Genomic DNA, 20,954 nt, shown 5'->3' with positions numbered 1-20,954 from the left:
GAGGGGGGCACACCAGTTGGGGAGATGAACGATCGTCCCCCCCCTTCTCCCGACACAGCGAAGACGACAGAATGGAGAATCTCTTAATTTTTGGACTTCCTTTTTGGGGCGAAACGACAACGGAGACGACGGACTCGCGGGTCTGTGTGTTGGGTGCGTGTACGGTTTTGTAAGCTTTTCTTCCCATTTGTTTTGTTCTGCTGCTGGACCCAGGGGGGGGGGGGGGGGGGGGGGGGGGGGGGCGGATGGAAGGGGGTTGGCAGAAGGTTGGAGATAATTAGTAGCATAAATGCAAATCCGTATATTCACGAAACCCGTCGTGCGAGGGGGGTGGGGGAGTGAAAGAGGAGGAAAAGAACACTGGGGCTCGTTTGACAGTTGTGTCACGGTGTGACGGTTTTCGGTGAACATGGAAATCAACTACACCTCTAGGGTAAGTGGAATATGTTAAGGAAGGAGAAGAAAAAAAAAGGAAATAAATGCTATAACGAGCGGGAAATTTATATTAGAGAGCATAAATCGTGAAACACGCTGCCTTAGTTGATTCGGTTTCGATTTAAATGCAAAGTACGAAGAAAGCATTTGCTTCTTTGTTGTCCGTTTGTTCTTCACTTACGACTTGCACAGAATGTTGGCGCAAACGAAGTTACAAATGTGTCATCCAGGAAATTTTGAAATGATACACACGAGGAATCACCATGTACATTTATTGGATAATATCAAAGCGTCTGCACTTGCACAACCAGTGTTTGACAGCTCTGGAATGAATGTGTTGGGCTGTTGGGCAAACACAAAATGAACTCTGCGCCGAAACCGACCGAAGCTGACAGCCGATTGCAAGTGAGATAGCGAGATCATGCTTTCCTCGTTGCATCGTCCGAACCCGGCGTAAATGAACCGGTCGCACGGGAAATGAACCCTTGAGGCGATGATGCGAAATTTGTTATTTTTTTTGTTTGTGTTTTCGTGCCCGGAAGAATGGTTTCAATTGTAGCAGCTTCTCTGGTACACAATGGCAGTGTACTGTTAAACTAGTGTATTGACATGTGTTTCTGTTTTTAAATTACGATAATGATCATACTTTTTTTTCTTTAATGTTCTTTTCTTCTATAGCACGTTCACAACAAATTATAGATGAAATAAGCATAAAACAGTGCAATCGCCGCCCCGATGTTTCTTCTGTGCTATGCATTTAAAGTTTAGTACCTCAAGTTAGCACCATTGCTTTACCCGCCTCTAAACATATTTTGCCCAAAACTCCCTGCCAAATACCCGGTACCAAAACTCACGCACCGCATCGCACATGAATTTTCGACCGAAACACCGGGGCTGCTTGCTGCGGCTGCACATGCTGCGATTCACGCAAAACCCACGAACGCAAACGCCCGTTCACCCGAGTCCGCAGCTCGAACCGCACGCTCGGGTGTAGCGTTCATGCCGCGCCATTATTCGTGAGCGCACCGGTGTTCATCTCGGCAGCATTTGTCGTCTAGCGGTCGAACGGGAAGGGTGTGCTACGCGCGTTCCCGGCGAGTTTTTCGGAAGCAAGCAAGCGGTCGCTCGTGCGTGTACACACCGTTGCGCCCACGGGGGACGCGTTATCGTGCTGGAAGGCTTTTATGCGCATCCTGCAGTTGGAGCGGTACGGTTCGATAGTGCGTGTTGTATGCAAAAAAAAAAAGTGTCCATTCTACTGAAGAGAAGAACCATACAGTGTGAGTAACGTTAACCGTGCACCAAATCTACAACTACTTACTGTGGGGCCAATCGTAGCACAGACGTGTTCGGCGTCAATAAAAGTTACAAGGTGCAGAAGTGAAGAAAAGAAACGCTTTCATTTTATTCGTTATAAATTCCGGCAGAAACAAAAAAAAAACAGTGTGTGCTGCTACAGTATAAAACCCACAATTGAAAGCAATCGAAAGGGAAGCCCTTGCCCGGTGTGTTCCTATAAACACGTTTCGCATGCCTCCGCTCTTGCGCGAGGTTCCGTAAATAAACGAAGAAGTAAACAGTTTTCCAAACAGCTCAGAAGAGCGTAAAATCGGGTGTGGTTGGTTGAACCTCGTGTATGTGTGTGTGCGTGTGTGTATGTGTGTGCCGGACATTCCGGGCTTCTCTGGTGGAAATAATCCTCCAAAAGACGCGCCCTGCAACCTTCCTCCGCCCCAGGCTCAGTCTATCGCCATGGCAACTAAACGACGATACGGCGACGGAAGGGCCACTGTTGTGAAGGTTGGGACGCGAGGCAAAAACGGTGGAAAACGGCGTGTAGCGAGCAAGAAAATCAATGAAGTTTTCCGCTGCTGCTGCCACTGCATTGTGGAAGCAGGCGAACGGTGTAGAAAAAGCTCCTTTCCACGTGGTGTGGTGGCGCGCTCGACTACGAACGGATTTCACCGGATGGGTGGAAAATCAAGTTGGTTGAATTGAATTTCCTTATCGCTACTTTTCCACCTGCTGCCAGACTAGCCAACCGGGTCTTGTAGGTGTGTGTGTGTGTGTACGTGAATGCATGCCTGTGTGTTGGTGGTGTGTATACATTGTGTGTAGGTACTGGGCAAAAGCTCGAACGCCGCTGTACACACGGGATATGGTGGTTTTCCCACATGCCTACGGGTAAAAACCATGCAGCAGCGGCACAACAACGGCAGCAGCCGTACCACACATGTTCGGTCGTGTTTGCGCTCCCCACACGAGTGCGACAAAAGTGGTAAATCCTAAACAAGAGTACGAAACGAAAATGCCGGCAGAACCACCACCACCACCGGATTGTGTCCTGTTCTGTGTGTGTGCTCTTGTGCCCCGCATCTGTGTGTTACGGTGTTGTCGTTCTCAGTTTTTGCGGAATTTCCCTTGGTGATATTTTCAAGCTGATTATTTTATCGTTTTTATCCGCTTTTGTATGCCAAGTTATGTGTTTGTTCTCATGTTTGTGTGGTTTTTTTTTTGTTCACTTGTTTTTAAATGTCCTTTGTATATATGTGTGTGTGTGTGTTGAGTGTATATGTGTATTGTTTTTGGTTTTCTTTCCATTGTCCAGTTTTGTCCCATGTGTTGTGTTGTTGTGGTGCAATTTAATGAAAATTTCTGTTTTCCTCTACTCTACTACTTTCCTACCAGATCTTTATATAGTTTTGCACTGGTTCTGTTCAATTTACACCTTTTCCATCAATCAGTGTTCTACAACAGTGCATACAACAGTTGGTGTCATATTTACGTGTGAAAAGAAAAAAAAAGGTGTTGAAATAAGCGTACAAAACCAAGCGATTTGTTTTTTGAGGCCCAAAACCACAAGCCGCTGTAAAACGCTCCTGCAACAACAAGCGTTAGTGATTGAAATCCACTTTCCTGTGTTCCGAAAAGCAACAGTGTAAGCTCGAGTGACAGGAGCGCCAAACGAGTGTGCGTGTGTGTGTGACAGCATAATTACAGTGTCTGCTGAGCTTCTGCTTGCCATCGATTCGCCGGTAAAGCCCAACAGCAGTAGCGGGAGCAAACAATCATCATCGTGTGGTTACGTCGAAGCGACCCGTGTCGTGGGTTTCGCCAATTTTATCTACACTAAAAATACATCGATAACGTTAAGCAAAAACACTGTAAGTTTCAAAGCAAATGTATCTTAATGTTGGGAAGGGAATTTATGCAACTAAACCACAAACCCGAATCCCAGTTCGGAGATTTCCAAATGGCAGAACGTAAGCCACGAAGCACAAACAAATGAGTTTAACCTCCGGCTCGAAGGACCAAAACACGTCATTGCACAGGGTTTTTGCTCGCGCTGCCTAGACACCGTGCTTGCGTTTTTGACGGCTCGTTTATTATTATTCGGGCGTAGTTATGCATGCGTTGCGAAGCATTTTTATCAAAGTGCTGTACAAAATTATGAAAATGAAGCAACGGAAAAGTATCGCCCGTGCGGAAAGTAATTTCGAAGCGCTCACCCCACCGCGTCCACCCCGAGCAGGCACATTCGTAGCAATCTGCAATTGCTACACAAAACAGCGAGCGAGACAGAGAGTGTGTGTGTGTATTTTTCATTTTTTTTTGCTTAATATTTGCCGGCCTTTACCGGGTTCGGTGGTGCGTTTATGCTGGTGCGTAGCGTCCGGAGAGGGTGCCACACGCATACCAGCCACGAGATCCGCGTATGTGTGTGTCTGTGGCGCACTTGTGCGTTTGTGCCATCACGTCAATCGTTTGTGTTTGCGCCCGGTGCTGATTAACATCGTGTGCCGTATCATACGCACAGTAGCACTCGTCCATTGCACCACCGACCAAACCGGGCCTTTGCCGGCTCCTCCACCTCCTCCCATTCCCCTCTGCATCAGCAGCATCATCATAAACATCCGCTCGCGCTATTCGCGGGTGCAGTTATTTTGTGCACGCTTGGGTCGCATTTTTATCGCAACCATGCTGCTGCTGCTGCCTTTTCGGTTCGTCGCTGTGTTATGCGGGAAGAGCCTGGCAGAGGGGACAATTTTGCAACGGGAATAGGTGGGTAGAACAAGACCATAAAAAAATAATAATAAAAAAACTAGTCCAGCGTGTCATTGCTGCGTGCATTCGAGTGCGTATGCTTGCAGCCATTTTTTATGCTGACCTTCCCGCGGCCGCATCTCCTACGGGCGGGGGTTTTAGTTTTGTGTTTGTGACGGGGTTTTTTTTTCATTTTGCTTCACTTGGTGCGTGTGTGTGTGTCCCTGGTCGTTTGCTGCCCACATTCCACCCAGTATTGCAGTTTGCAGTGCAGCTGCATAATGGTGACACAATTCGGTACACCAATTCATTCCTGCCAATGCTCGTGTGCGCCATATTATTGCTCGGTGGAATGGCACTGTCCCCAGTCGGGCAGGGCATGGGCCCAGCTACACCCACACGCACCCCCCCAACGGTGAAACCTTAATCGAATCATTTACGTTGTGATGATGTGAAACAATTTCACTCATCACTCGGTAAGTGCGTACGGCCGGAAAACATGGGCCCTTTCAATGTGCGCACCGCGAGCAGAGGTCGTAAATAGTCAGCATAAATTCAGCGCCCCACACACAGTCGTGGTTTTTGGCACGCACACAGGGCTGCATCAGCAACATGTTTTTCGTGCGGCTCAAACCACAATAAACGAGGTGGAGAGAAATAGAAGCAGACGAAAAAAAACCCAAGCATGGACGACAAATCATATATTCATGGTTGTGTCCCGCTTGTGTGGATTTTATGGAGGCCGCTGCTTTTGCTCTATTTTAGCAATGCGGCAACACATTGTGTTGTATGCCTTCGTCGTCGCCCTCTCTTCCCAAGCATCCCAAAAATAAACAATAACGGAACAAAACAACAACAAAAAAGGTATGCGCAAAGTGCTGGCAAAAGTGCTCTATAAATTGCAATTTATTTAAATTTATCTCGCTTCGGAAGTGGATCGGTAAGCCGGAGACAGCGAAGAGAGGTCCTTTACAAATCGATTTTTATGTTATTATAGGGGGAGAAGGGGGGTCTAGGAAGAGAGCAATTGTTGCAAAATGGTCCTGTTTTTTTTTGGCATCATATCCCCCACCACACCCACCAAGGAGGAAATCAATTATATAAAGCCATTGCACCGTAGATGCAGCAATGGTGGTTATAGCGCCTAACACTATGGAAATGTAGGCGCTTTAATGTAGTTTGCCTAATAAAGTACGCTGAAAAATACCCCACAGCGTTTCCATTATGGCAAACTTTCCCAATTTAATCTATGGGATAACATTTCCACCTTTCCAGGATGGTTTTATGATGTTGCTCGTCCGAAAGTCCTAGACACACAGCCTCTTTCGCTTGCGAGCAACCGTAGGCCCGGTCGTATCTTCCTCTTTTGCATCGATAATTTATCGTTCATTATCGCTGGGGAGGAGCGTGTAACCACACCTTTCTCCCGCCCTGCAGTCTTTTGGTTTTTGCCCGCTTTCCGTTGGATTGGAAAAGTTTCCTACCACTTTCCAGTATTTGGTATTTTCCACCGTTCTGGGGCTGCAGGCGGCCGGCCCACAAACCAACTGGAGTGCGCTGTGGAAACGAAACCAGAGCTCTCTCCGGGTTTGCTTGTTGAATACCGGGCCCAACCGCGAGCGCACGGAGCAAGGTAGCTCCGCCGACTTGTGGTTTTTTGCGGAGTTGCAGTACAGCTGAGACGATTTTCTTGCACCACAGAAAAAAGAACCCACCGCATGAAACACAAGGCACGCGAGAGGAGGAAGGACCAACCGGGAGAAGAAGCCGTGACGTGTGTATCATGTTTTCGTCGCCGGATTGATCTTTACCTTGAGCCGGAGCGCTTGGGAGAGATGGTGGAACAGATATCCCACACACGATCATTTCTTGAGGAGGATGAAAGATGAGTAATGGCGCATCGATGGGGTGGGATGAGGGTTGCGGCATTGAGAGGGGATAGAGGATGGAGGCAGATATCTTCCCGGCTCGAAAAAACGCGTCCCTGTAATGCCATACCTTCCGTGCGGGGAAAGGAAGCCGCTGTAAATTGATCCGCGCTAAACTTTCTTCAGCAAACATCAGCACGAGTTTTGACGGCTGTGTGTTGTGCTGTGCGTATTTTCTTCACCAAAGTGCAATCATGTTATCTTACAATCACGCTTGGGCCCGAGCAGCGGCCCTCCAACGCATTCAAAAAGCTCATTAAACTGCCGTCAAACGCCCGAAATGAGGGTTTTTTTTTGTGTGCTGCATGCATCTTTGGACATTCGGTGGAAAAGTTAAAGACAAATTTCGGTCTGCCTCATCTTCCTTTGCCGCCTCATCAAGTATGAATTGAACGAGCCACTCTTTGTCCCTCTTTATCCGTCCGGCATAATGACATCTCTCTCTCTCTCTCTCTGTCTCGGTGATGATACTGCACCAGTGGACAAGCGAGGGATGATGTGCGTAGGTTGTGGGCTTGCTGTTTCCGTAACAAGGTCATAAAACCAAACTTTGCTCAAACCCACGGGTACACCGGCTCCCCGAGACACTCAGCTGCCACCGCTTCCGGACGCAACGGGACGATCGCGCAGAATAATCGGGAGGCGGCATTCTTGCTGCTCTCTGCCCGAGCAACACTGGAGGAAACCACACAACTTGCAGACACCTCAGCGCCTCTCGACCGCATGCAAAGTCGACGAAGCTCGCACGCCCCGCGACACATTTATGCTCTTGTATTATTTATGGCACTTTTTTGAAGGCAGCTTTATTTTCGCTACTTTTTTCTGAAGGGTGCTAAAGTTGTGCATCGTGTCTGTCTTGCCTTCCAGTGTGCGCTGCTTTTGTGAATCATGGTTTTTATTGCGCGGCATTTCGAGGTTGGGTGGTCGAATTTAATAAAGTAAAAATAAAAAAAAGCACACGACAGGGAAGCTTCCTGATTGCTCCGGCTTGTGAGTTCCTGGTGGATGTTCTAATCGCTTCCAATTCGCCAATATGGAACGAGATTGCTTTTGCTGCAGAAGCATCCAGCTTTAGCACGGAACCGCAGGAGAAAAAAAAACGCTCCCGTGTCATCCGATAAGGCTTTTTTGGACTTTTAAACGCTTCACTCCTGTGGTGTCTATCACGGCGTGTCATCATCAACGGGATCTGAGGGTTTCCGGGTCGGAGGAGGGGAGGCCAATCCACAATTGTTGCGCACGCCTCCGCACCATCATCCTGACCAAGTGAGAGCGGGGGAACGGCGGTGTTGCGGGATGGTTGAGATGGAAGACTCACGCGAAGATTCATTGCATCTTGATAACGCCACCACGATCCTGTTCTGTTCTGTTTGCTGTCGCTGGAGTTTTGTTTTTCCACTCCCGTTTTGTCTCGTTTATTAGAGCAGAAACGAAGCAACAGAATTGAGCTACCAAAAGCTATAAGAAAAGCAAAGCAAAAAAACGGAAAGAAAAGAGAAAGATCTCTTCTGGTGTCGGTGTTTTCCATTCGGAGGAAATTTATGAGCCATCTAGTTGGAAAAAAGGGAAAGCGTAGGGCGGCTTAGCAGCCGCGTCGAGATCCTTAACGCTTTTCAATGTGCCTTTTTTTTGCTGCTTGTTTTCTGCTAGTGCTGCTCTTCTTCTAATGGGCGGTCGGTGCGTGGGATTTATGATGCGAAATAATTGCCACGGTGTGTTGCGGTGCAAATGCGAGCTAATCCCTGCCACCCAGCCAAGGATGGGCGCTTTCGGTGTTAGACACGTCTCAGTTTTTTTTTGGGTCGAATTTTGCATTTCGGTTAAGAAGGCTAGATTAGAGTGGAAGAACGAGCTTTTTCGAGAATTGTGGTGCACAGGCAGTCGCATCTTTGCCGTAAGAATATTGATTTTTAAACAGACACTTACAAACATACATTTCAAACGTGTAGAAATGCCGTGACATCCGTTCAGCGATGTCATGCAAATACATTACTCATCTTGTTTTAGCGCTACTACTACCAATTTAGTCTACAACGTTTGTTTACTTTTTAATTTGTTTGCCAATAACTGAACACACTCGATGCAGATTTGTGTGCAAAATCAATAAACAACGCGATTTCTGAACTACCTACCCCCTTTCGAACGGGGTCAATATTTATGGCACGCTATGCGAGTGATTTTCTCTTTTACTGGGGAAAATCAATCAACCGACCGGTAGCGCAGCTTAACGCCCGGTTGTAATTGAACGGTTGATCTGTAAACAGAATTATTTTTGCCGTGTTTTCCCCCCTCTGAACAGTGGCCCCGCCGCCAACACAACAGGTGCAAATAAATCGCCCGCTCCCGGCCGGAAGTGCACCACTTCCGTGCACTTTCGCTGCATTATGCATTGCCCTGTTGCTGTGCGCTGTAGTTTCAGGGTGGCAGAAAAGGGATTAATATTGTTCGCGTTAGCCACGCAACGCACGGGAAAAAGCCCGTGGGAAAAGTCGTGGTGTTGCTCCATCGGTTTATTGTTTTGTAAATGAAGATGCCAAAGTGTGCACACGTACTCCAAAGAGACGGAGATAGAGAGGGAAAGAGAGATGGATGTTCTCTAAACCCCCCCCCCCCCCCCCCGTGACTATCATGAATCTCTGGCGGTTATGGTAGAATTTAATTTAATCCTTTTCAGTGAAACGCTTGTGAAGGACACACACACACACACACACAAACTGACCGACCAGGGGACATTTACTACTACTACCAGTACTCCCCGTAGGAGAGTGTGCACCCCGGCGATGACTAATGCGTCGCCTCATTGTCTCCCCTGACACTGGGCGGGGTGTGCCGTGTGAGTGTGTGTGTACCCTAGTGGACGTCATCTCATCATCATGCGCCTCGTTCGCAAATGCAAATAAGCTAATGAACTTCGGCTTTCGTGTGTGTGTGTGTGTGTGTGTGCGTTCCGGAATCATCCGGCAAAATGGCAACAGAGGCAAAAAGGGAAGGATCGGGCCGGTAACATCCGGTCCAGTTTCAGGTCAGGTCTTTTGCCATTTCGCATTCCCGCATTTCCCCGACTTTTCACCGGCTCTCGGTGCATCATCATCATCATCATCATCATCATTGTCATTAGCCTTTCGACCCCTAAATGGCTGCAAAATTACCTTCGGTCGATGGCTTCTCCACTGCTGCGCGCGAATGTTGGCCGTACTTTGCCATTTGATACACGATTGTGCTCTCCCGTCCCAGTCGATGGGACGGGGTTGAAATGAGCGTACCGCGCGCGTCACATGAGCTGGCGGTGGGCTGGATGGCTCAAACGTTGCCCTGAGACGGGTGGTGGAGTGCTGCAAAGAGAGCGCGCGGGAGTTGCAACAAAACCGCACTAATTAGAGTGGCCGAGAAACCCAGAAGAGTACAACCCAGATGGAGGCGGTTAGTGTAGGAAAAGGGGGGTAGCGAAGAGGCAGTAGAATAAAAAGGATTAATAAAAAAACAAAGATGCGAGTCGTCCGACTCCCTGCTGTGTGTGTGTGTGATAATGATGATTTGGAATATGATGCTCTCGGTTTTGCATACCTCTGCCGGTTGTGCAATGGGTAAAATGACTTTTCACATTCATACCGCGGGACAGAGAAAGAGAGAAAGCAAAAGTGATGAATCTTCTTGACAAGGGAATGAGACTGGGTGGTAAAAGTTGTAACCTTCTACTTCTTCTGGTACGAAAAATTGCATTCTTAGCATAAATTCTTAGGTAACGTACGCCAACACATAAAGCATGGTAATGTGCAAACACACAAGTTCTTCATTCTGCTTGAAGACACACAGACACACACCCCCAAACAGCCACTGTTGTCATGTTTTTAGATAAATTGCTGAAAGATTTCATCTTCTCACTCTCCGCTGTCCGCTGTCCGCATCTCCTGTTCCGCATCTTCCACGGATGCTAGGCATCGGTACAACTGACCTACTTGTAACGAGAGCCTGAGAAATTCTTGCGAATAAACTACTACCCCAATCCCGGTTCTCCTCGTGTGTTTGGCGTGTGTGTGGTGGTGGTGTTGGGATGCGGTTTCGGAAGCTTGCGGTTGGGGACCGAGAGTGAGACTGCTGGTTGAAAGTTTTATGGTGGTGTTGTCCCGTTCGTTTGTGGGGAGAAAAGACCGCCAGGATCAATGTTTTATGCGAGTCGGTCGAGTCCGGACGGAGGCCGGAGACTAGCAGAGACGCGGACGAATGCTTGCTTGTTGTTTGAATCGATTGAAGCGTTGATGCTTCAGATTGCCCAGTCAGACAACTAAATAAAACACCCCGCTACTCACACCAACACACAGAGCCAGAGGCTTTCCGAGTGAATAAAAAATGGATTAAAATTCGTAATGCAAGCAGGTGGAATTCAACCCTTCTTTTTTCTTTTCTTAAATCCATTTTGACAACAATACGTCTGCTTTGGGATGGCAAAGAGCATGCCCGCTTGGTGTTTATCCTTATCCTCAGACAGAGAACCACAAAAGCATGAATGTTTTAGGGCTATAAAATATCGAAGACGAAAACACACATTCCCTTTGCTGCACTCGGTGAAAAGATCGACCAATTGTGTCATGTGTCGGCGAGGGAAATCTGTTTGCATTCAAAGCTTTGCTGTTTTGAGCAAACTTTGATATGCAGTTGAAGCCATCGTACCATGCTTTTAGCAACCAAAAAGCACTTAAGCTTTGTTTCATTATTTGTGAAGTAAACAGAGATATGCGAAGCTTTGCTAAATAAAAAAAAACAAAGCAGTACTGGCAAGGCTTTGGCAACGAAAACTGCACCAAAGGTGCAACCTGAGAGCTGTGATGGGGAGGATACTACAACGCGCTACGACCCATTGGTGTGTGGGTGAGCTGTTACGCCCTATTTTTTTCACTCATTATGCGTTATTCATCCTACCACAAACGGAAATGTGAAGGAAACGTACACGATTTCCCCACCAAGCGTCAACCACAATGCTACCAACCAAACGCACACAAGCACAGGGAGAAGCACACATCCTCGTTCAGCGCGGCGGTGGCTGTGGTTGTTGTGGGCTGGAAAAAAGGGCAGCAACAGCCACGCACTCCAGTGCAAGAAGCGGTGGAAATAAAAGTAACACTTTTCTGGGCTTTTTTCCCCCCCTTCAACACACCGCAACGGTTGAACCACAAAGCGCGCGTGGGGTGGGAAAAGCACGGAAAGGAAAACTGTACTCCGTGAAGGGTCTGTTGGTTCGCTGTGGTTCATCACACACACACACACACATTTACGCTCGCATCCACTTGTCGAAAGCTTTTGTGAGCAACAGTTCGCTTTGGTTCGCGCGGAAAAACTCAGCCACTTTTCCTGCCCATCTCGTTCGCGCCGCACCTGTCGGCCGGAAAAGAAAAGAAGGGGAATGGATGATGTTGATCGTTTGCGTGCGTATGTGTGAGTTGAAAGTGTGTGTGTGTTTACACCACCACACCTCAATCAAATCACCGAACCGTCAAGATCATCTCTCTCTCAGGTCGCGGGTGTAAATGACGACTTTTTCCACCGTTTTTTTCCCCCACTTTTCCTCGAGCTGCTCTTGGGTGACGCAACTGCTTCAGCAGCTATTCCACAGCACGATTCCCACTGTTTGCATGCTGTACACGTACACGGCCGACGACACAGGTACGCAAACAGGGCAGGGCTTTAAAAGTATCGATTTTTTTCTACCGACTTTGGTTGTCATCGGTGGGAAAATTGGTACGGTCCCCGTTTGGAACCATAGAACAAAAGGGGCTTTTCCACTAATTCCCACTTAGCGGCGGCAACTGATATCGTATATGCTCCGTCTGCTGCTAGATTTTCCTCTTTAAATTTACGTATACGTAAATTCGCGTAAGAGTCTAGGGAGGAGATGTGATATTAAAGTTGCTCCTAAATCCGTTCGGTACACGTGTGCTGACTCTTTTTTTTTGCAGCCGCTGCTTTAACAAGAGCAGCTTTTCATACAAACAAACACACGCGGGCGGGCGAAAGGGTAATGTCCCCCGAAGCCCTCCCAGCAGCAGGCGATCTTTCACCGTGCAAAACTTTGACGTTTTCAATTTGTTTTCCATTCAGACGGAAAAATGTTGTGCAACTCCCCTTTTTGAGGGCAAAGCTCTGGAGGAAGTACGAGAGGAGACAGAGCGAGAGAAAGAGAGAGAGAGAGAGAGAGAGGATGAGAAGGGTAAGCGAGTGTTATAAAGCAGCTTTTTTTCTGTACGTCTCACTGCATCTACTCCCTTTTGCATCCCTTACCACATCGTCCCCTTTTGGGAAGGGGAAATAGAAAACTTTCTTGCCAACTTTCCCAACCCAGTGTGGGGGACGGATGACTCTTGGAGTGGTGGCGGCCACGCGGCCCTCACTTTGAGGAAGAAGGATTGGGCCGGTTATTTGCTCGTTCGTTTACGAATCTCTTAGACCTCACTGGACCTCTCACTCACCCGCTCTCTCCTGCGAACCCACACAACGATGTTGCTGAGGTCGCATTTGTACACCGTACCTTGATTCCGGTAATGTTCCGATGTTCCGAGTGGGAAGTAGCGGGCAGCAGAAAGTTAAGCGCAGTTTGGTGGCGTGTAGTTTGTATTCGCCTGCTGCCGCCGCCGCCTCTGCCAGAGAGAACCGACCAGTTGATTCACCGACCGCGAACCTCCTGGACGAGTTTGGTGTTGTTGGTGTAGGGGGTTGTACATGAAACAGGAGCCAAAGGCTGCCCCCGTCCCGTAAATCGCCCGAAGAACCTTTGGAAGATCCGATAAAACATCTGTCAGCAAGGAGCGGAAGCAGTGGGGAAGTGTCCTGATGCTGGTGGGCTTTACTGCAAGCAGCAAGTCTCTCGAGGGGAGCAAAAACCAAAAAAAAGAAATAGATCCTTCCAACCGAAGAAAGCACCAAACAAAAAGGACTTGTTGCTTATGGTACATTTCCGATTGATTCGGATCTTTTCCATCAGGGGCTGCGCGCACTCTCTTATACATCTTAGTTTGGAGCGTGCGGGGCTTCGCTTTTTCCTTTTTGCATTTGCCCAAGTTTCGCCCATTTAAGTATCTATCTACTTTGGAGTGAAACAGGTCCATTCAGGCGAGCAAAGCGGGCCCTTTTACAACCGACGGCGGCAGCCGGAACCCGGCCAACAAACAACAACCACTCGGTTGGTCGCCGTTTCGGTTGCCGATTGTTGTTGGTCTCTGAACGATTTTTACTCACCGCAATCGAGCAGCGTCAGACACGAAAAAAGGTTGCTCCTTCTTTACGGTCGTTTTTTTGGCGCTGCCTGTCTGCCTGACCGCGAGGCTGTGGCGGTGTACATCAAAGCGCGTGGCTGGGGCTGGTTTGGTGGTAGAATCAGTGAGGTGAAACTTTTTTTCCCCTCCCCCTGACGGAAGTTGTCGAAGAAATTCATTTCGGGTCGAACAATTTTTGGGTAGGTTTGAGTTTTGGGGTATTTTAGCTGCTCAAGGGTTATTCCGGCTCCGGTCCCTCCGAATGTCTCTCGGTGCCACAAATAACCGCGTTTAATGATGTTTGCACGTTTTTGTACGTTCGCCTTTTGCTCCGCTTGTGGAAAATGGCAATATTGTATGGTGTAGTCGTTCCGCCTGCCTGTGGCAGTAGCCGATTCCCTTAGGGAACCATCGATCCACAGCGGCAGCGAACTACACACGCGGTGGCGTATCGAAAAAGCGTTGTGTGTTTGTTGTCTGGCTGCATGATGGATGTTTGAAAAGAGTGTCTAGGGGGAAAAAAATGTCCATTTAATGGCGGCGAAGTTGCTGTTCCTGGTCGTCACCGCGGATGAATATGAATATTGATCGAAGCTAGGCAATCCGCGTGGGGGGTGGTGCCCACAATACATATCGCCACTTCTGATGGCGTTAGAACGGTAACGAGCAAGCAGCAGCAGAACCTTTGTATATACCTAGCTGGGTTGAAGAACAGTTTTGCTTTATATCCTGCTGCAATGCTCGACCATCGACCCATGGATACACCTCTCCCCCCGTGGATCAGGGGGCATATGTCGGAATTCTTCACCCCTGCCCTGCCACCCGGGTAAGGTTCGTGTTGTTTGTTTTTGGTGTGACAGAATGCCAACACTTGCCAACGGTCGTTGGCGGTTCATTTCCTTCCTCACGTCTGTCCTGCATTTTCCACGAGCTAGTGAGATTAGAGGACGAAGCTTTATGCTGCAACTGGGAAACCTTTCTATAGACGTGCACTGGTGGAAAACCACTTCGTTCGTTCGGTTGGGCTTTATTTTTCAACGCTGCGATGAGCTACAAACTAGTGAAATACTCTCTCTCTCTGGTGATTTGAGCTGATTGATTAGTGCTCGTTGTTGGGGTTAGGTAAATACAAACATCATCTCCCTGTCTCTCTCTGCTCTGCCCAACGTACGCCATTAGCACATGAACCAGCACGGCACTGAGGGGAAGTAGGAGTAGGTGTAATGATATGGTGGATTTTGTTTCAACCTCGGCCACTCGTCCAGCGCTGAATGGGAGGATAATTTTAATTGAGTGCCAATATTTCTACCCCCGTTAGGTTAGCGCTACACCACAACAACAGCGCGCCGTTGATGGCTGTTGGTGCTGTAATCAGCACCGGCCCAGGGGATGATGGGTGTGGGATGAACAAAAGTAGCACTTGCGTTTTATTTCTGCTACATCACTGCGTCCGGCCCTCGCTGTAATTGGAGGACACGGTTTCCTATTTTCACATGTTTGCTGGGCACCACCACCATGGGGTTAACAACCTCTCTCGCGGTGTACAGTGGGTTGTAATGTACGACGGTATGCAGAATTTTCATTGATCGCCGACCCCTGGGCTAATGAAGGGTGTAAAGTGGTGTAAAGATTCAGCTATTCGTTCGCCTATGCCATTCTGGTTACTGCAGCGCCTTTCCAGCAACTCCACACAAGCCCAAGCGGTTTGTTAATTTTCCACCAAAGTAAGTTGTACAAACATCTCGTGCCGGGGCCGGGGACGGAGCGATACAAAGGGAACGATTGTGTGTCGAGATTTACCTGGCAACTGGCAACATATCTCCCCCGCGGGCCGACTGCCCCGTTGACCCAGTGTGCGTGTACATTATCCGAAGGTGCGAGATGAGCCGGCTCGATCGCGGAACAAAGACCGCCGATTGATCCTCGGAAAAAGTGGCCGTGCCGCCGTCGCCCACTTGTGTCTCTGGGGGTGCCTTCCTGTGTGATGATGTGAGCTTGGTGCGTAAAGGGATTGCATTGTTCTCTCATCGCCTCGGGCTCTGTGAAGGAATGGCTCTGTGTTTGCCGTAACCAAACACCAAACGAAGCGAGCGCGAAGGCTACATCCGGAGCCAACACGAGGCGGCGGTGGCGGTGTGTTTTGAAGAAGAGTTTTGAATTTGAAGCTATCTCTACGCGCCCTTTCAAGCAGCGCAATGGAGAGGCCACTTTAAGAGATGCACACCTGTAACACTTGTTCCCTCGTGGTCGCTTAAGGGCGCGCAAATATTTATTCTTGGGCACGATTTCGAGCCCATTATTAGGACTTTTTTCCCCAACCATTGACACACGGTCGAGCCGGTGTTGTTTGACAGTTTTGGAGAGCCATTTTCCAGGTCGAAAGTAATTTCACTCTGACATCTGATCGTTGCCGCAGGCATCTTTCTGAAGCTATATTCTGAAGCTGCCACAAACGCACTGTGTACTCGCCGCCATCGTCGCAAGGCTTTCGGAATTTAATTTGAAGTCTGTTTATATTATCTAGCTTTTTTTTTTCTTCGTTTCTCCAATTTAGCTTTTAGCTTCCCATTGAACTTTTCCACTTTTGACTTGTTGAGCTCTGTCGGTCGTAACTCTTTGGGGAGGGTTTTTTTTGGTTTTGTTTCGGTGTCACGTAATTAAAACCGTTCAACCTCTTTCACAGCCACCACTCGCTGAAGTCCATCTGCTTCGTCTCTAGCCCATCAGAAACCAGCGATTGGGTGACACCGATGGAGTAATTAAAAATTCCACTATCTTCTGGCCCCTAACTGCCAGACCCACCGAGACTTGGGGCTTTCGATAGAGTAGAGATAGACGAGGTGTTCGTTCGGTGCTGTGCCAGTCTGAAATGACTTTTCAGGTGGGAAAACGGCCCCTCTATTAATTGATTGTTTTCGGCCAAGGGTTTCTCCAGGGCACAATGTAGGCCAATGGGGACTCACTGCACACTGACTGAATTCTCAGAGCTGCCAAGGCTGCATGTCTCACGTGGTGGCGTGCGCACTGCTCTGATTGACTTCTCTCTTTCTGGGCGCAATCGACGCCGAAACAACGAGCCGACGTCACATGGTATGGCAGTTTGACCGATTACTGATGTTTCACTGGTGTGCTTACTCCCGCCGGGGGAAAAATGTTCCATTCAAAAAAATACCCAAGTCACCAAACGCCAATCAGTTGTGGGGTGTGAGCTGAAAAATTGCTTTTTCCCTGCGCAGAAGAAGGTGGCTTTTTTATGATTATTTCTGGTACGAGATCACACGCGTGTTTGCTCCTTCGTATCGGCGGGCGCGCGCGCGCGCGCGCTCATACACGCAGACTCTGCCCCGTGACCATGGGAAGCGTGCGAGTGGACAATGAAGGAATGACCGCGGATATCTCTTACTGTCGGCGGCGGCGGCCGTCCCCACTTTCGGATTGCAACCGACGACGACGGGTTGGAATGATGAGAACGAAGCGTCGGGAATTTAATTTCTTCATCCCGAAGCCGCGATCCTTCCATCATAAGACGTTTGTGTGTGTGTGTGTATATCGGCGTACTAATCGGACGCGCTGATCTATCAGATGTGGTTGTTATAGTTTATGTTTTTTTGTCCGCGCTCTCTCTCTCTCTCCCTTCTTTCTTTTCCCCAGCCCTGTTTGTTATCTTGTTTGATTCGTTTCATTCATGCATCGAGCGGGCGTCGTCGCGTTCCTGGAAGCGTAGTCTCCGTCTTGGTGGTGGTTCCGCAGCGCGCTCTGTCTTATTAGATGTATACAAGGTAGTTTTTCTCTATGTTTGCACTTTGTGAAAGGTCGCTTTGTTTTTGCCCGATCGCGCCCAGTGGTTAACGATATAATTTTCTTACACTTCCCTTTGAACTGAGTGTCCGCGGTGCGGGGGTTTTTTCAGTTCGTTTTCTTTTTTATTTTGCGTTTGCGTGCTGTTCACCCCGGCCTCGTGCAATAGGTGCAGCTTCGCTTCAGTCCCTCTTCCTTGGCATGCCTACAAGAAACGATTGGGGATTGGGGAGAGGATCACGATTTGTCAATATTAAATATGTGGTCCGGTCGCACGCCAACCTTCATTATTTGGACGCGGGGCATCATTGCGCTTAATGGCATGCGATCAAATTGATCGCCCCGACACACAATCCTTTCAGCACGCAAAAGAGCCGAGACGCTTTTCCCTCGCCATGCTGCTTTCGGCGGGTGCCATTTTTATTGAACAACACAACAACCGCGCACAGCTCTACAAAAAAAAAAAAAAAAAAAAAAAAAAAAAAAAAAAAGGAGGGAAGCAATGGCGTGCCACGGACGCAGAAGACCAATCGGCAAAGGTGGTATAATTTGTTCGCAATTATGGTCGCGCTCTCGTTTTTATCCGTTGGTGCTGTTGGAGTTGAAGTGCTGCGCGGGTTGTTTGGTTTTAGTGTCAGAAATAATTCATCGTCACTTCAGTGTTCGCCAGAGCAAGACAAATCTACAGAAGGGAGCTGCCCTTTACTGTCACATTGAAGAACGATTCACTACAAAGCCCAATGCCCCCAATGCGTCTAGTATGATATCTTCAGCTTGCAAAAACCAGAGAGAGGTTTCTTACGCGATAATCATAATGTTGGTATACCTTTCGACGGCATCTCCACTGCTGCTCCGCTCGAAAGATCTCTTCCGGAGCACGTACCCTACAATTGTGCCCACCATCATCCAAGCTTGCGCAGTGTAATCAAGGCAGAAATTTGCACGCGCGGCGCCCTCTTGAAAAAATCAGAAGCAAAAGACCAGGGGGTCTTGGAATGAGAGGATCGCATCTCCTGCTCTTCTCCATTAGCATGACTTCCTGGGCTCCACGCCCTAAATCCGCCCGCGGCGGCATGCTAGAGGAAGCCACAACTCCAACTCAAATGGTGTACTCTTCACTGCCGGAGAAAGACTTACACAACTCCAAATAGTTTGGAAGCGAGATGAGGCACCACCAGGACCGATCGTCGATCACTTTAGTGGTGATCGGTGAACGGTTCTAGTCATCCGTCGGTGGAGGTCACATCTATGAGAGTGCACCGGAAAGTGTTGCAACACCAAATGTATGTGTGTGATCATGATCGGAGGGAGGAGGAAGAGGACCATTGCCATTATTACATCGCCCGTCCATTTCCCTTCGCAATACGAGAATCAATTGTAATCGCCCGTTATTAGCCAGAGCAAGCAGAGGATGCTGTGTCTATTACCAGTGTTCGAAGTAGTCGGAATCGGTCAAAGATGTATGTACATGACGCCTCCGGGCGGCTGTTTCTTCTCCTCTTGCTACCTTCGCTCCTGCGCTTACTTCGCCGAGAGACAGTGGAAGCGGTTTCGGTAGATTCGGTTGCGGATCAAATGGACGATTTGTAATACATCGCGTGCGGTTAGTAGGAAGTGGCAGTGGTTCCCTCTCTATCGTGTGCCGAGCTACCATGTGGAGCAAAGTAGCAACATTTTGTTGGCCCCATGCGTGTGTGTGTATGTGTCCGTATGTTATACGTTGAGAGGTAGGTGGGCTGGTGTAATTTATATTTCGCTTTTAACTTGATTGAGATCGTCGGTTGGGCCCGCCGCCGTCGGCGCACCGTTTATTAGGCCCCGGACCACATACTGGCTTAGTCATGTTTTCCATGATTTCTAGCGTCGCTTTCGGTTGTGGTTTGTGTTTGCTGTCGGTAACCAACTGCTTCTTGATCACCGCCGTCTTCTATATAGCTGCGTGAGCGAAACTGGATTTTGGAGGAAGTAAAATAAGTCGTCTCACCGAATGGGAGTCGCTGGACGCGGTTTTGGGGGGGGGGGGGGGGGGGGGGGGGGGTGGTGTGTGGTGCTGCTGCACCGTTTGAATTAAGACACTTCGCTCGGTATCATTGCATCAATCCTGGTCCAAGTCTGCGGGAGGGACCATTGAGCCCAGGACAAATAAATCCCCCTCTTTTTCCGGGTGTCCAGGTGCGAATTGTGTGATTGCTTTCGCTCCGTGTGTGCGTGCTCGTTCGCGGTCGCTTTTATTGCTAATCTCCGCCCTCTAGCGGGGCGTGTGTGTTGCGGTGTCCATTCTTCATTTTATCCCTTCATAAGCCCGATCGGAGCGATTGGGCACGAAATTCTTTCCGTGTGTGTTTCCGTGTGCTGTTGTCCCATGAATTGCCATTTACTACCTACTACCCCTCTTGCACACCCGCCAAGCCGAAAAAGGGAGGAGGTTTTGGTGCGTCGAAGTCGTGCTTGTAATCCGCTGTAGGAAATTAGCTTCCTCAAATAGGTTTATCGGTGGCGATTCGTCCCGTATGTTGCCCTGTACGGCTTTCTCTTGCGGCCCGAGGGTCCCGAAAATGGAAGACGAATTGCCCGACGATCGAAACTGACTGGGTTTGTGTCCTTTTGTGTCGCACCACGTTGTACCCATTTCATGCGCCGCCACGTTCCCGCACAAACACGTTCCCGTGTCCTTTGCAATGTGCACACAAAAACCGAAAGTACATTTCATTAAAGGTATTAGATGGTGGAAAATGGTTTACTTATCTGACGACCTTTGTCCATGTCCCCGAAACCATGTGTGCCTACATCCTCCGAGCCGATCGGGCCTCCTTCCCTCCGGACGGCCGGCTGTGCTAATTCTTTCAACAATTCCAGTGAGTCCATCAAAAGAACGGCGACATATGTTCCGTCCTCCGGTTGACGGCGGACCGACCATATTGTCCGGAGTTTTGCCGGGTTTGTTTTTTTTTTCGTCTTCAGAAAACAGCGATGGAAACACGTACGGGCGACGTGACGTGAACACAAGGCTTCTCCATGGCACAAGGCCCTGTAATGGAACGGGGGAAAAAAGGTAAAAAGGTGGCCTCCCGCTGTGAGTGGGATAATTTTTTCTCTTCCTCTCTCACCTCGGATGAACCTCCCTGCCCTTCGCAATGGCTTCGTTTTGGGAATCCTTTTTGGAAGATCCTTTTTATTGTGTGGTTCTCTTCTTCATCTTCGTTGGTTCTTCTTAACGAGTCTGCCTTTCTACGGGACGTGCATGGTTCGAAAGGGGATTTTCAAGCAACCCGCTTGGCCTCGGCGAGAGCAGCAACACAGCCCTCCTGGAAAAGAAGGGAGTGCGCGTGAGCGAGAGCGGTGGACAGCTTGTTTGAAAAATTGTAATCTCTGTATGGCTTGTTCGTGGCAGAAGTTATTGAGTGATCAATTTCAAACATCATCATCATCATCATCATCATCTTCGTCGTCGTCGTCATGCTGCGTAACCAACAAATATATCCTGCCGCTGCTCCTGCTGCTCTTT

The 20,954-nt window shown here is 48.7% G+C and overlaps 1 protein-coding gene across 5 annotated transcripts in view; it reads left to right on the top strand.

Annotated features, from left to right (window-relative positions):
- Nucleotides 1–1,492: 1,492 nt before the first annotated feature.
- The window catches only part of LOC121601573 (probable serine/threonine-protein kinase DDB_G0282963), a 138,296-nt gene continuing 118,834 nt past the window's right edge, over nt 1,493–20,954 (top strand). The window contains exons 1-2 of one of the 5 annotated variants that reach the window (XM_041930421.1): nt 1,493–1,642; nt 3,180–3,599. The gene's annotated coding sequence lies outside the window, so the exon portion shown is untranslated. Of the gene's footprint in view, nt 1,716–3,123; nt 3,600–20,954 lie in introns of all 5 variants that reach the window. The other 4 variants (XM_041930403.1, XM_041930410.1, XM_041930398.1 and 1 more) reach the window with 4 other exon arrangements.

Source organism: Anopheles merus, chromosome 2R (genome assembly GCF_017562075.2).
Source record: "Anopheles merus strain MAF chromosome 2R, AmerM5.1, whole genome shotgun sequence".
NCBI classification, from domain to species: Eukaryota; Metazoa; Arthropoda; class Insecta; order Diptera; family Culicidae; genus Anopheles; species Anopheles merus.
Note: the sequence above shows the minus strand (reverse complement) of the source record. Positions and strands in the feature narration are given on the sequence as shown.